Below are 14,926 nucleotides of genomic sequence, written 5' to 3'. Positions count from 1 at the left end.
CATATGCATATAATATACATATATATTAAACTTTAAAATATTACATTTATTTATTTTTATGTACATGAGTGTTTTACCTACATATGAGTGCACTATGTGCAGTCCTGGTGCCCAAAGTGGATAGAAGCCAGAGTTAGATAGCCTGAAAATATAGTTATAGATGCTTGTGAACCACCATGTGTGTCCTAGAATGTTAAACTGGCACCAAGGGTCTACAGGACTAAGAACATCCTCTGTCACTGAGGCCAGACAGTCCTCTGCTCCATGTGTGGCAGGGAAGCTCTGACCAGCCCATGTTGGCCTATTCTCTGGGATCTCTGAGGGGTCCGTAGTAGTTTATACTGTTCTTCTTATGGGGCTGCAGTCTCCTTCAGCTCCTTCAGTCTTTTCCTAACTCTTCTACAGGGGACTCTGTCCTCTCTCCCCAACTGGGGGCCATGTCTATCTACTGGAGGTGGTTTGTTCAGGTTCCATCTCCTCACTGTTGGGCATTTTGTTTAATGCCATCCCTATTGAATTCTGGGAACCACTCACAGCCTAGGTTGCTCAGACTTTCAGGAGGTTGCCTGCCCCAACCAACCATGATGCATACTTATATGCATTCACCTAACTCTTTGGGCTTCTCTCCTACCACTATACATGATCCTGTTCCTCTTATTTGGCTACCCCTCTCTCCATCTCAGGTCCTTCCCTCTCTCTCCTCCCATAAATATTTTGTTTCACCTTCTAAGTAGACTTGATGTTTTTATACTTGGGTCTTCCTAACAAACCCCTGTTGCTTGTGTAGCTGTAATGAAATCAAGACACATATGCATTGGAAATTGGGCTGTAATCTGATCTGATATTCTTGAAATCATTTAGTTTCTTATAAAACTAAATATATATTGTATCCTAATATTTTAATTTCTAATTACTAATTTTCATATTTCAATCAATTATTTATAAAATGTTTTTTCGACTTATGATTCATTGTAACTGTCAGATGTGATAGCTCACAACTTGCAACACAGCTGTGCAGGAGGTGGAGATATACAAATTGCCAAGGCCATCCTGGGCACTCCAGAAAAAAAATCAACAAATATTTTAAATATTCAAAAATTTTAATAAGTTCTTTTGTTTAATAGTACACAAAATATTAAATTGTGTTTGTCCACAGTTATCTCAGATTTTTAATCAGTAATAAAAATGAATTTTGTATAAAGACACCTGACATTATGTCTAGAATGTATTAGAGACTATACATATTTTTAATTTCAACATTTTACATATGACATGATTGTATAAATGTGATATATTTGAATAACAGTTTTAAGGTACATATTAATGGTAGTCATATGCTGTGTTTCGGAGTGAGTAGAAGTGACTTAGGTTTGAGACCAGTTAAAGCAATTGGTGATTATAGATGTAGATATATTATCATGGAAGTGACAGTGGGTAGACAAGCATAGTAAGGTTATAAATATATCAAACCCAATAAATACACACAAACAACACACAATCACAAAAATACTTACACAAAGAACAGTCACAATATCATGCATACACACATTGCTTGCACACACATAATGTACACACATTATTCAACATATACCATGCACATATCAAACCCCATGTATACACACACATCACATGCACACATAAAGCAGGAATACATGAATTCTAAACAAAACATACCATGAACACATACTCCATACATGCAAAAATCTAAATAAGCCTCATGCACATATATTATGCACACATATACCTTACATATAAACTGCATGAATACAAATCGTCATGCACAGAAGCATACACAGAAACACACACATACACAAGATGCACACATACCATGCACCCCTACACCATGCATACACACATGATGTTTCTATACGCATACACATCCAAATTTCACAATGCAACATGCATACACACATGATGTACACATAGACCATACACAGATAGCATGCATACATCTACCATAATGCACATATATCATGCAATGAAATCATGTTTGTCATTCCTTGCAAGCATATTATGCCACATATTTTACATAATTCACCATGCATACATAGAAATATGTACATAAACCATGCACATACATACACTATGAATACATATTAATACACTAATACATATACCAGCACAAAATGCACAAACATTATGCATGTACATAACATATACAAATACACTAGGCATACAGATATGTACATTAGTAAAACTTGAAGTTTTTCATTAAGAATAGTAAATTGTACCATTATTATCAATCTGACTGTGATATTATATTTTAAGTCTGAATATAAAGTGTCCAACAATTTTTCTCTATTAGTTCTTGTAACCCATATAAGAATCAAAAATGCCAATACACATATTTTAAGTTTAAATAATAATCAGGGTGAATTCAATTAATGTAATATACACAACAGACCCAAAAACATATTCAAGTCACACTTTTATCATTATTTAAAATTCTTTACATATTCCCATTATCATCCATGGCCTTAATCTCTTCCTTAACCATACATGTGTGAATTGATGTTCAGAAAGAAGTAAAACAGAGCATGGTGGCACACATACCTGTAAGGCTCTGGAGGTACCTGAAGGAAGACGACAATACCAATTTCATCCTATTCTACATAGCAAGCCTGGGATCCATGGGACTCTGTCTCATAAAGGAAATGAAAGCCTGTGGGATGGCTCAGTTGGCATTAGCACCTGCTGCCAGCCTTGTGAACTTGGTATTAACTCTGGGCCCACATGGTAGAAGGGAAGAATTAATTCAATGGGTTGTAGTCTGATCTCCACCTGCACACCATGGATATGTGCTGCCCTGGCTCACATGCTACAATGCATAGATGTAATAAAATTATCAGAGGAGAAAGAAAAACTAGTAAGACCTTACTTAATGCAGAGTATCAAACCTCAAAAAAAAAAAAAAAAAAAAAAAAAAAGGAAGAAAAAAAAATCCAAGCACTGACACAATTGTATTTGTATACATTTATGCAAAAATGTTTAAATTTTTTTCTTTTATCTTTGTTTTTTAAAATAAAGTTAAAAAAAAAAAAGAATGTATGTCCTTGCATGTTACTGAAAGACTATGGAAACACTGTATGTACTTTAGGCTTCTGCTGGATAGGAGAGAGAAATAAGAAAAGGGGTGCTTGTCTTCTTAGCTGGAAATAAAAGTAATGTGTTAATGGTTGAAACTCCCAAGGGTTTTGTGCTGACCCCGTGCAAACATTCTAAGCTATCGAAGAACTTGGGAAAATAGTGATCTTCCTGTTTAAGGAGGCACCAGAGAATTTGAAGGAAATCGGTTAATTGTTTCAAGACTAAGGTTCTATTCTCTTAAAATGAACTTGATGGTGACTTGATGGATGGTCTGTTGTTTGCTTTGTGCACATCTTTGTCTTCACAGATGGAGAAGTTGTTGAGACTTTTAGTGTAATCGGAGAAGTTAAGTTCCAGAACAAAAAACACAGATGTTTTTCTTTGGTATTGGATAAGCGGCCTCCACTAGCTTAATCTAGAACCTTGCCCGGATGTCAGGGGGCACTGCTGAGTTTATCACAGGTAATGACAGGATGCAGTCAAGGCCCTTAGATCCCTGAGGTGTTCTTTACAGTCTGTAGTAGAGGATGTCTCTCTGAGCTGGAATTTTCCTCCTGAGCTGTTTGCACCTATGCTATCTCCAGAACAAACTTCTATCTTTCGGGGTCAAAGGTTAATTATCTACAGCCTACTGATTGGAAAGATGCCACAAGAAGAGGCAACTGGTGAAGCATGTCTCTCATATACACTTCATGGCAAACGTTATGAGAAAAAAGTGACACTTTCTCTACAGCCAAAGCCTGATGACAACCTCACCATTCATCATCTTGCTGCAAAGTCCATGATACAGTCCAAAGACTTTGGCTTCAAGGAGACGGCAGTCATGTGTTATAGAGATGTGTTGAACACAGCCTAGAGTCTGGCATCATGAGCTGTTTCACAGCCTTTGTTGCCATCAGCAAGGAGCTCAATGAGCCAATCCAGGGACCCCTGATTCATAGGGATATCCCAAGGCCAATTCTTTTCAGTGCAGGTCCTAGAAGACCCTCTGATGGTTATCCCAAAACTTTATTTTGTGCCAGTGCTCCTGGAACTCAGCCTCCAAGGAGGACATGCATGCCAAACGGCACACCCCAAGAACCTCAGTCCAGCCAGAGGATGAAATTTATAATCCATCCAGACAATCGCCCAGAGTTGCCCCACCTGGCTAAATATGACAGTTACCCACAAGGGAGGAAGGAGCATAGTATGGCACAGCTGATATATCTCCAGAATGCAGATGGTTCCTGGGATATGAATGAGGATTTAGCTAAGATTCTAGGTACTAGTTTGGAAGACATGACAGCTGCACATCCTGCTGAGGTATTAGAAGCCCCAGCCTTGATTACAATGCTGGCTGTGATCTGGCTGCATGCCAATGGAAAGGAGTTGAAGGAGGAGTGGGAGCTTCTGGAAAGAAAGCCTGTGGTTTGGCTTCGCAATAATGCAGTCCGTGGCTTCCCAAAGCTTATACGTACTGCAAACAAGTTCTTGAAGACATGTTTGAGTCCATCGATCTTCAAGTTTTGAGAGTGATGCCTAGGAGAAAGGCATTCTTTCCTGCTTCCTGCCACACCTTTGACCTCATCTGCTGAGATAGATTTTTGTCTTACAGATAAGTAAGATATCTTATCACCTGTATCTTCCTATAAAAGTGAAGGAGAAGCACATGGCTTTGCCTATATATTGTAGGTCCCACTGGATAGAACTTTGGGTGACTGTGTGTCCTCTATGACAAGTGTTGGTAGACATAGAGTCTTGGAATCATATAGAATATTTGCGTGTAGCGATATTTCTCCCATCTTTGAAAACTATATTTCACCCCAGTTTTAGGACTGTGGCAGTGCTTCTAGAGAATCCCTGCATCAAATTCCTGTCTTCATTATCCTTTTGGTACTCACCTTTCATTTTATATACTTCTCATTATATACATTACATACTCAAATGCAATTTGGAAGAAGTTGGGTGCAAGCAGAAAGCCAACTTCAGGGTCAATAAAACATCAAGATCACAGGGAACCAAGGTTTCCATTTTGTTCATTGCTTCTGTTGGGAACAGTTAATGTGCTCGATGTGGCTATTGTCAGTCTGTGTTCCACACCTTTCTCTCTCCTACTGAAATGATTTGAGATTGAAAGAGTTAGAATTTTAAGCTAGCCCCACTAACCTTGCCTTGAGGACAAGTATGTCTCAAGGCTAAAAACAAAGTAACATGTTCAAAGAAATGGCCCAAACCCAGACCATCTAGACTTGATAAGGTCTGGCTCTACAGTCCTGAGAAAAACAAGTACAAGGTCAGTGTGCCCAAAAATAGAGTAGCCTAGAGTTGAATCATGTCCAAAGAAGACAGAGTGTGCCAATTTGAATGAACCAATGAAATTGGTATATGCCCGTTGCTAACTGCTTATGTGATTTTCCCTATAAATACTTCTCCCCACTTGAGGTCGGGGTCGATTCTTCTATCTTCTGCATGAGATATGTGTCGTCTCCAGGTCTCTGGTCTTTCACCATCCCAATAATCCTCTTGCCTGATTGCAGAAAGATAGGCTCTCTGTGAGTTCTCGGGTTCTAATTCTCTCAGTACTAGAGTGAGGGGCTTCCACAATTCGGGGGTCTTTCAAGATGTGTCATACTGGTAAATAGATGTCTGTCTTTAACTATTAATCATTCTGTAGGAGGTTGATAATGATGTCTTTAGACCTAGATTTAACCCATTAAGCCCATGAGTTTGGTTATGGCCTGGTTTACTCAGAATTAATGTAGATTTTGCTGAGGCCTGAGTATGTTTTGTTTTTCATTCCGTAAAGAATCACTTTCCCTGATCACTCTAGCACTTGCTTTTCACATACCCTATAATATTAAACGACCCCATTCTTCTGGGTTGCTGTCTTATCAATATTAAACTGGCTATTTCTATTTTTAAAAAAAAGAAAATATTTTTTTTTTTTTTTTTAAAAAGAAAGCACTAACAGAAAGTCAGAGAACTTTCTAACTCTGAGGGTTTGTGTCTGGCAAAATGTAGTTCTGATGTTCTAAAGGTATGCCAGTTTGCACACCATTCTATTAACAGTGATTCAGGTGAAATGGTAACAAGTAACTTCACATGAGTCTGTACAACATAGGGCAGTGCAAGCAACTGACAAATTTCAGATTAATTCTCTCAGGCACTGAAGAACAAAAGTTATACCTTTTTTTCTACACAATTCAATCTCAGCTACCTGTTGGAGGTTTAACAAGCTTTAGCCAGTCTTACTTTGAGTCTAATCCTATCATTCCTGTTTAGGGCTTTTACTAGTAGAGGCAGTGAATAATGTATCATCCTTTGAAAATGTTAGAATAATGTGCCTTATTAATAATGTACTGTGAACAATCCACTGTTTGAATTTAAATTTTAACTCTCATTTATTATTGACCAGTTTGGGGAAACAAAATCAGATTATCTTTTACTTGAATTGTCAAGGGTTTCCATAATATTCATCCTGAGCCCTTGGATCATCAAATTGCATAGCAAATGCAAAATCAGCAGTACTTATATGTAAAATGTTTTTAAAAAACATTCAAAGTCTTGAAATTTAAGCTCATACTGGCTCAATGATCATTCATCTTTTATATCTCTCATATTACTTTTACATATCCTGTTTGTGAGGTTAACTAAAATGCAAACTTTTGCAGATAAATGGGAGTGTGCTTCTGAAGCAGAGAAAACTCTGAGCCCACAAGTTCATTATGCTGCAGAGACTCAGTTTATTGTACAGAAGACATAGTTCATGGTACTGCTTACTCAGAGGTTCATAAGAAGAAATACACATGTCTTTCTAAGAGACTCATTTGTAGTAAATATTTCCATCCAAATATAAGACATTACAGATTAGTACAATTTATCTGATTTTTGAAATTTTGTTTGTCTCAAATGATGAAACACTCATGGCAACAGATTAATAATTTTGACTATTATATGCAATATGTACATCATAGTAGAGAAATTCATTGAAATAGCATCCAAACTTTGATAACCATAAAATATAAACTCTTCTAAACTTCTATTGCCCAGAAACAGACCTAAGATTTTTAATTCATTATCTGTGTCACTTTGTGTGAATATTTTAATTTTATATATCTTTTTTTTCATTTTCAAAGTACAAAAGCAACAGGAAAACCAAATATTCATAGATAACTAAATAAATGAAACTATTAAAATTGCCTTCCACCTTTATTGAAGAGGATTTTGTGCAAACAGGGGCTATAATTCAGCATGTGTTAACTACGATTACTTATAATTTCAGACCTGTCAAGAGGCATTCTTTATTTTCAAAGAACATATTAAGGCTTGGAAAAGCCAAACACACAAATCTGTAAGTTAAGCTTCAATGTAGATGTAATGAGTTTAAAAGCCATATCAATTTCTATTCTTGTCATGTCTCACCCTAGATTTGCCCAGGTAGAAAACATACCCTCAGACTGCTGGCGAACTGAGGACTTGGAGTACTGATGTCCCTCCACCCCGGGCCATGGTTAAATATAAACTGTAAATCACTATGTGTGGTGCGTGGGAACAATTGTACTTTTGATTTTCAAATCTTACCAATCTGCTTTGCATAGGTTTATAATCACTGTAGATTATCTTCTTGAAAGAGTGACAGTGGGATAGAGAAAGTTTTTTGGGTGATTGATTTGTAACAGATTAGTTAGTGATAAGATTTAACCACATGTGGAAAACACATAATGGTATGACATTATATCTAGAAAAGGATGTTATTATTACTTTTTTGTGGTCACTCTCCCTTGATGATATGACCAGAGTCACACTGGTTTAATGAGCAGTAATGCTTCTCCAAATGTAATTGGCATATGTCCAATTATCTGGATTAACAAGGTTTGAGATATTATGTCCAAGTATAGTATTGGGGTTCTTCATGTGCATGATGATTTCAGTTTTATGAGAATTTTGGGTAGAGAAAACTTGTTTTGGGGATGACTGAAAAAGTTGTAATGCCACTTTCTAAACATCAACTTGTCAACATGTGAAATAGATATGAGGTATTGTTTAGTAATGGCAAGGGATAATTAGGTCATTCATGTAATTCTTACAGTTTTTGAAATATTTCCGAAGTTGCCACCTTTTTTCCCCTGAATACACCAGACTTTGGATAGCAGGCTTTGCAATAAATGCCAGGATTCTAATATATTATTGCTTCAACAACAATAAAGTTTTAGGATCATTTTCTCTATTGTTGTTCTCTATTGCAAGCTTGTGGAGCACATGATAAATTCAAGACCTAGTGGTTTAAAAATTAAGAAGAGCTTACCTGTGTATCCCACTACTCAAGGACCACTTTACTTTCAATGTAATTGCCCTGTAAGGTGAGCACAGTCGATCACTGTATGGAACTGCTATCTTGATAAATTGTGCATAACTATTTGTTGGCTCATTGCAAACCCACAGGGTAAGAGATATATTGTTTTACAACTTCATAATGTAATTCCTTTGATGAATGCATAGTTGAGCCATACTGGAAAAGGCTTTTAAGAAATGCTTCCTGTGTCTGCAGTGTTAGATAATATATTAATAAGGTTGGGTATATTCACTGTGTAGGTCAGGCCTGGACACCAAAAACTGAGTTGAAGTATCTTGTGAAACTACCTCAATATAAATCAATATTCATAATAAAAACAGGAATTGGTAAAAGATGGAAAGAAGATAAGCAATGTGGGATAGGAAAACAACATAGTTAGAGATGTGGTTTCCAATTTCTAATTTGAGGATTACATTGCAGGAAACATTAAGTAAATATGTATGACTGTGTCCTCCTCACAAAGAAGTTGAGTTTATATTATCACTTTTATATACTCTTCAGCTGTTGGTAGCTGTGGGAATTAAAATGTCCAGACATAATAGACAATCAATAAGAAGTTAACTCTTGCTAGCTCTGGTGAAAATGACCAAAGTATTGGCCATCAGTAGGGAAATGAAAACATAATTGCATAGTGGGGACAACATTCTACTAAAGTGAACATGGAAAGTGCCCACAAGGCATCTATTTAATTAAGCTGATGTGAACATTTGAATGGGAACACAGAAGGATCTTCATCCCCAAACTCCATGAATTTATAGCAAAGAATTGATAAGAATCGAAGGCATCAGCAACTATGTCAAAATCCAAAGGACAGATTTATGCTGGTTTTAGAATGCTAAATGTGAATGCACCTTGGATTGTCATATTGCAATTGGTAGACATTCACAGATTAAGTCTGGATCCTTCATCTCTACTTACACTGTGGTGTTTACACACATCAAGGCAAAGCTGAAGCTGTAGATCCTGTGCTTTCTGTTTTACAGAGTGATCCAAACAAGCTTCCAAACAAATAATATTATGTTGTTTGGTCAGCCCATTCTAAGGTCAGCCCATTGCAAGCATTGTTCCTTTATTTCTCAGCCCTGAGAACTCTGTTATGGAATTGGATTAGTATCCTTTTTTTTCTCTCTAAAAACAGGTGAAATGCACCAAATTTTAGATTAAGATAACCTGAATGTGCAGAAAATAATTGAACTTAAAGCTGTTGGTATTGTGATACATATGAGCATGAATTCTAAAGTTCTGGCCTTTCATGAACAGCAATTAAAATTGGAATTCATATAAGGATGATTTTATTTTATTGACCATTTCAGTTGTTTCATTGTATATAGTCACCTCAAGTGCCAGGATGTTACAGACACATAATTTTATACAAGTACATATTATGTTTATGTCGAACCCATTCCCAGTAACCTTTCCCTTTCTTCCCCTAAACAGTTTCATCCCTCTATATGGAATTTATACATCACACGTAAGAAATAATGTGGGATTTGTTTTGTTTGTTTGTTTGTTTTTAGATGCTGGCTTAGTTTGCTTAATAAGTATATTGTTTTTGATTTTTCATTGCTATGAAGAGATACCATCTTATAAAGTGTGAAGTTGTGGGCTGTGTCAAGTATCCTGATTCCTGGTTGAGATAGGTCTAAGCCCTGGGGGCCCTAGGGAATGATAGGAAGCCCTGCTCCCACCCATCTGTAGAGAGGTTTGAGACAGATCAGCCCAGTAGAGCAATGCCCCAGGCCCCTCCACCACAGGTCATGTAGGCTCATGACAAATCAGTCACACAGAAGCATAACCACACCCCCAAATATGTAGATGAGGTACTCTCCAGCTCACTGGCAAAGCCAATAGGAAGTACTTGTTGTCAGATCATGACCCTCCCCCAAACAGAATATTAGAATCTTTTTTTTAATTGAACGACTTTATTTAAAAAAAAAAACAGAGATGAATATACAGATTTTAAAAGCATTTTTGCATAAAAGTATATGAATACATTTTTGTCAGTACTTGATTTTTTTAAAGGTTTGATAGTGTGCATTAAAATCTTACTAGTTACAATGAGCATAAAGTACAGGTAAAACACGATGTTACCTGGAAATAGTCAAAGTGTTCTTGGTGTGTATAGATTAAGAATAATGATTTTTCATTTTTTTGGCCTTTGTTTTTCTTGAAATTCATATAGTGAATATTAGAATCTTATCTAGAAGGATTAAAGATATGTAGGTATTACTGAATCATCTGAGAGTTTCTGTTATAAGTGCTGTAACACAGCCACTTGGGAAAAGATCTGCTCTAGAGAAAGAAGCTCCTCTGCATTTCATGCTGGCTAGTCAGTCTCCTGTCTCAGCAGTGGAAATGGATGTGGAGCAGCAGCTCCTTCAGCAGAGGTGATGGAAGTGGTTTACCCCTCTCTGCTTGAGAGTCCTCTCCCTTTGCCTGAACCTGCACACCTAGCTGGACCAGAATTCTCTGTGTGAGATTTCCAGAACGAAGGCCCACAAGAAAGAACAAAATGCAATTGGTGCTGACATATTTTTAGAGGTTTAGTCTTTTATCATCATAGTGAGAAGCATGGCAACCTCCAGGCAGACATGATGCTGAAAAAGGAGTTGAGAGTTATACTTCTTGATGCACAGGCAACAAGGAGGAGACTTTGTGATTGGGCACAGCCTGATCATACATCCACAGTGACACACTTCTTCCAACAAGAATATATGTACTCCACGAAAGCTAAACTTCCTAGTAGCGACAATCTCTATGGGCTAAGCCATAAAACACAAGAGTATGGGCAGAGAGATATACCTATCTAAAACACCACATTCTAGTCCCTGGCTCAGAAAGGCTTGCAGATATAATAGTATGCAAAAATTACATCCAGTTGAACTTCAAAAGTACCTATATTCTCTGACAGTCTCAGCCTTGTTTTAAAGCCCATATTTCAAAGTCTGTTCTGAGATTTTTGAAATTTCTTAACTATTATCCATTATAAAATTTTAAATCAAATTTAAAAAAATAATGGATTGTCCACTCCAAAAATACAATGACAAAAGCCATGCACTATTTTTCCAAAATGATGAAAGAGGATAATGAGGCAATCCTAGACCAAAGCAAGACTGAAAACCAGCTAAGGAAACTCCACATCTTTTCAGATCTTTGACTACTCTCAGCTATGTTGATTGCAGTTGCAGCACAGTGCTTTCTATTGGACTAGTTCCATTACCTGTTAGAAAATTCTTTCCCTTGGTATTCCACAGCTCTGACATTTCACATCTTAGATCTCCAAGGCAATCTAGGCTTGACTTTTATAGCTTTCCACAATGGTCTTTCTGGGCCTCCATAGAGGGACACTCCAGAGACATCTGACTTTTGTTACAGGGGAAGATTTCATTTACAAGATTGTCTTCTTGGGCCTCCATTGTGGGATACATCTGTTACACATTTGTCCTCAACCATAGACTTAGGCACTGAAGGAGATTCCATTGTGTTTTCCATTCTTGACTTAAAAGCCAGAGTCATGTGATTGTAGGTGCCATGTTCTGCTGCTTACTTGGACTAAAACATAGGCCATTTGTTCAATTACATCTTTACTAGCTTTCCGTTCTTGAGTATTTCCTTCTCAGTCTAAATTTAGCTATCCTGAAACATACTCTGTAGATTAACCATAAATTCATAGTGTTGAATGCTTCTGTCTCCTGAATGCTGAGATTAAGAAATGTACCACCACACCTGTACCTAAAATTTTCTTCAATTCCTTGTCAGAAGATGGAACCTCGGCTGAGTGAAATTTTTTCCCCAGTATATCATTCTCTTAATTACATTTAATATATTTAATCTGTTTCTCTCCATAAACACAGGATTTACCTCCCTTCCACTTCTTTGTGTCCATTTAATCCTGGAGCCATAATACACTTTCTCTTTCTTTTTTCTTTCTACCCTTGCTACATTTCATCAAAACACTCTTCATCAGAGTAAAACCCAGGAGAAAGTCTGTACTGGGATGTTTTAAGATCTCATTTGTCAATGCTATAAATCCACTCTTCACCTTAGTTCCATTAAAACTCTTCAGAAAACAGGAAAAGCAGTCACATTCTTCACCACAATATCATAAGAACAATCTTTAGGCAATGTAGTAAAATTCTTCTCTGATACCTCTTGAGACCGATCCCCACAGTTCAAATCACCCTAAACTCCATGCTTCTACAATTATGTCCCATGAAGCTCCACTTAAAGCCTTCTACTGCTTTTCTAATACAAAGACACAAAGTCCACATTCCTCCAAAGAAAATCTTGGTTACCATAACAATACCCCAGTCCTTATTACCAGTCTTGGGTTTGCCATTTTTATGAAGGACACCATGTTCTAGGAAACTCTTATAAAGGACACCACTTAAATGGGTGGCTTACAATATCAGAGATTTAGTTCATTAACATTATGGTGGGAAGCATGACAGTATACAAGCAGACATAGTGCTGGAGAAGAAGTTCTGAGTCCTGTATCTTGATCTATAGGCTCCAAGGAATATACTGTGTGGATGAGCAGAGCTTGCACACATACAACCTTGAAACCTGTTTCCAGGGTGTTACATTTTCTTTAGCAAGACTACACTTACTCTAACAAGGCCATACTATACTTGATTTTAGCTAAAAGGTTAAGAAGCCATAAGGCTACACTTTCTTGTAGGTGAACCATTCAAACACTTCATCCATACTTTTTGCTGGACACCTATATTTTGCATAACTCAGCTATTGTAAAAAGTATTGAAATAGAAATTGGTATACAATAATTTCTCTACATAAAAACAATAATTGAAATGTATATAAATAACATGTTTATTTGGAGTTATTTCGGCAAATACCTAGGAGCACTAAAAGTGGTATTATAATAGATAATTTTTAAGTTTTTGGAGGAACTTTTATACAGATTTCCACAGTTCATAGTCATTGCATGAATTCATTTTATAGTTTAATATTTATTAAAAGACTTGTGATTCACCGTAAACCCAGTAGTGCTTGGCCATACTAACATCTGTCAATAAATAATTTTCATGTGCCTCTGAGGTTAGAGACAAAGCTCAAATTCTGAATTTCTCAACCTCCTATACATGGCCATATAGTTTACTTTTCAAATATGAGTCCATATTATTTAGGGCAGTTCCAGAAGAAGAAATATAATTTTTGTGCCATCATTTCCTAGAAACAATGTTTGTAGAAGCACATAGGCAGATAGAAGCAACCCAGGAATTCTGAGATAAGACAATGAGGACAGCTGGTTTGAAGGGAATCTAGACCAACAGTTAATGTTGCAGGACCGTGTCATTTGTTATGATTTGAAACTGGTATTTAGGGCAAACATGGAACCTAAATATGAACCAGTGTGCCTTCAACAACCAGAGAATATATTATGCACTTCAGTAGTCAGGTTTGTTCCTGTGCTAAATGTAAAATTTAGGAAGTTGAGCTACAGTGAAATTTTAAGGTTTTTAAACTCAGTGATATAGTAGGTTGGGGGAAAAAACAAGCAAGTATTTAATCTTAATATTGTTTTATGCCAAGAGTTTTCTCTACCATTTGTAGGCTTTGAGTTTTAGGCCATGCATACTCTCTTCTTGTATGCTTGCCAATATAATAATATACCAGCTCACTGTAGTTTACCCACAATAATGTCAATAATATTTTTGTGAAGCCATTAATATATATATATATATATATATATATATATATATATATATATATATATATATATATATCTTTTGTGTCAAAATATATGGTTGATGAATCACAATTCTACAGAATTTAGTAGTGCACACTACAGAAAAAACTCATATATAAATCCAATAATTAAGTGTGACAATGATGACAGAATATGTTACCACACTAATAGTTTAGAATTCTTGAGCTGCTACTCTTTAGAATAGATTTTATTATGAGTTTGTTGAGTGTGCATGAGTACACATGTGCACAAATGCTATATAGGATGTGCATGAGAAGAGTTCAAAGGACAATGGGAAAGGATTTTATATTATATTATAAATAAATGGGGTCTAGGGAGGGAACTCAGGCCACATGGCTTGGCAGTAAGCACATTTACTGTTGAGACAACTTGCTGGTCCTCACACTGTTAATAATGACTAATATTTGTTGCAATACCCTCTATTTTTAAATTAGTTTATATAAATATTAATATTAATCAAAATATTATAATATATAAAAATACTGAGCATTCTAAATACATCTCTGTTACTGTTAACAAACGCCAAAAAATAAAATATAGAATTACTTTGAGTCATGGATTGAAAAGTTTCAGTGAATGGTTTATTTATACCATGCACTTAAACAAAACATCATGATGGTATCAGCACATGAATCAGAAGTGTTCCTATCACTTCCTATCACAGGAAGTCATAAGTGATGAAATATAAAAAAAATAAAAACTCAACTGCTCTATTACTATCTCACACCCCAACACCTTCAGAATTTCAAAAATAGTGTTACAATCTGAAGAAAATG

At 36.3% G+C, this 14,926-nt stretch overlaps 1 pseudogene across 1 annotated transcript; it reads left to right on the top strand.

Moving 5' to 3' along the window:
- The first annotated feature begins 3,369 nt into the window (after window positions 1-3,369).
- Window positions 3,370-4,596, top strand: LOC308435934 (von Willebrand factor A domain-containing protein 5A-like; annotated as a pseudogene). Its single transcript has one exon. The product of its transcript is annotated as a von Willebrand factor A domain-containing protein 5A-like (transcript).
- Window positions 4,597-14,926: the final 10,330 nt, after the last annotated feature.

Source organism: Micromys minutus (assembly GCF_963924665.1).
Source record: "Micromys minutus genome assembly, chromosome: 24".
Classification (NCBI taxonomy): Eukaryota; Metazoa; Chordata; class Mammalia; order Rodentia; family Muridae; genus Micromys; species Micromys minutus.
This window is presented reverse-complemented; position numbering and strand designations above follow the sequence as displayed.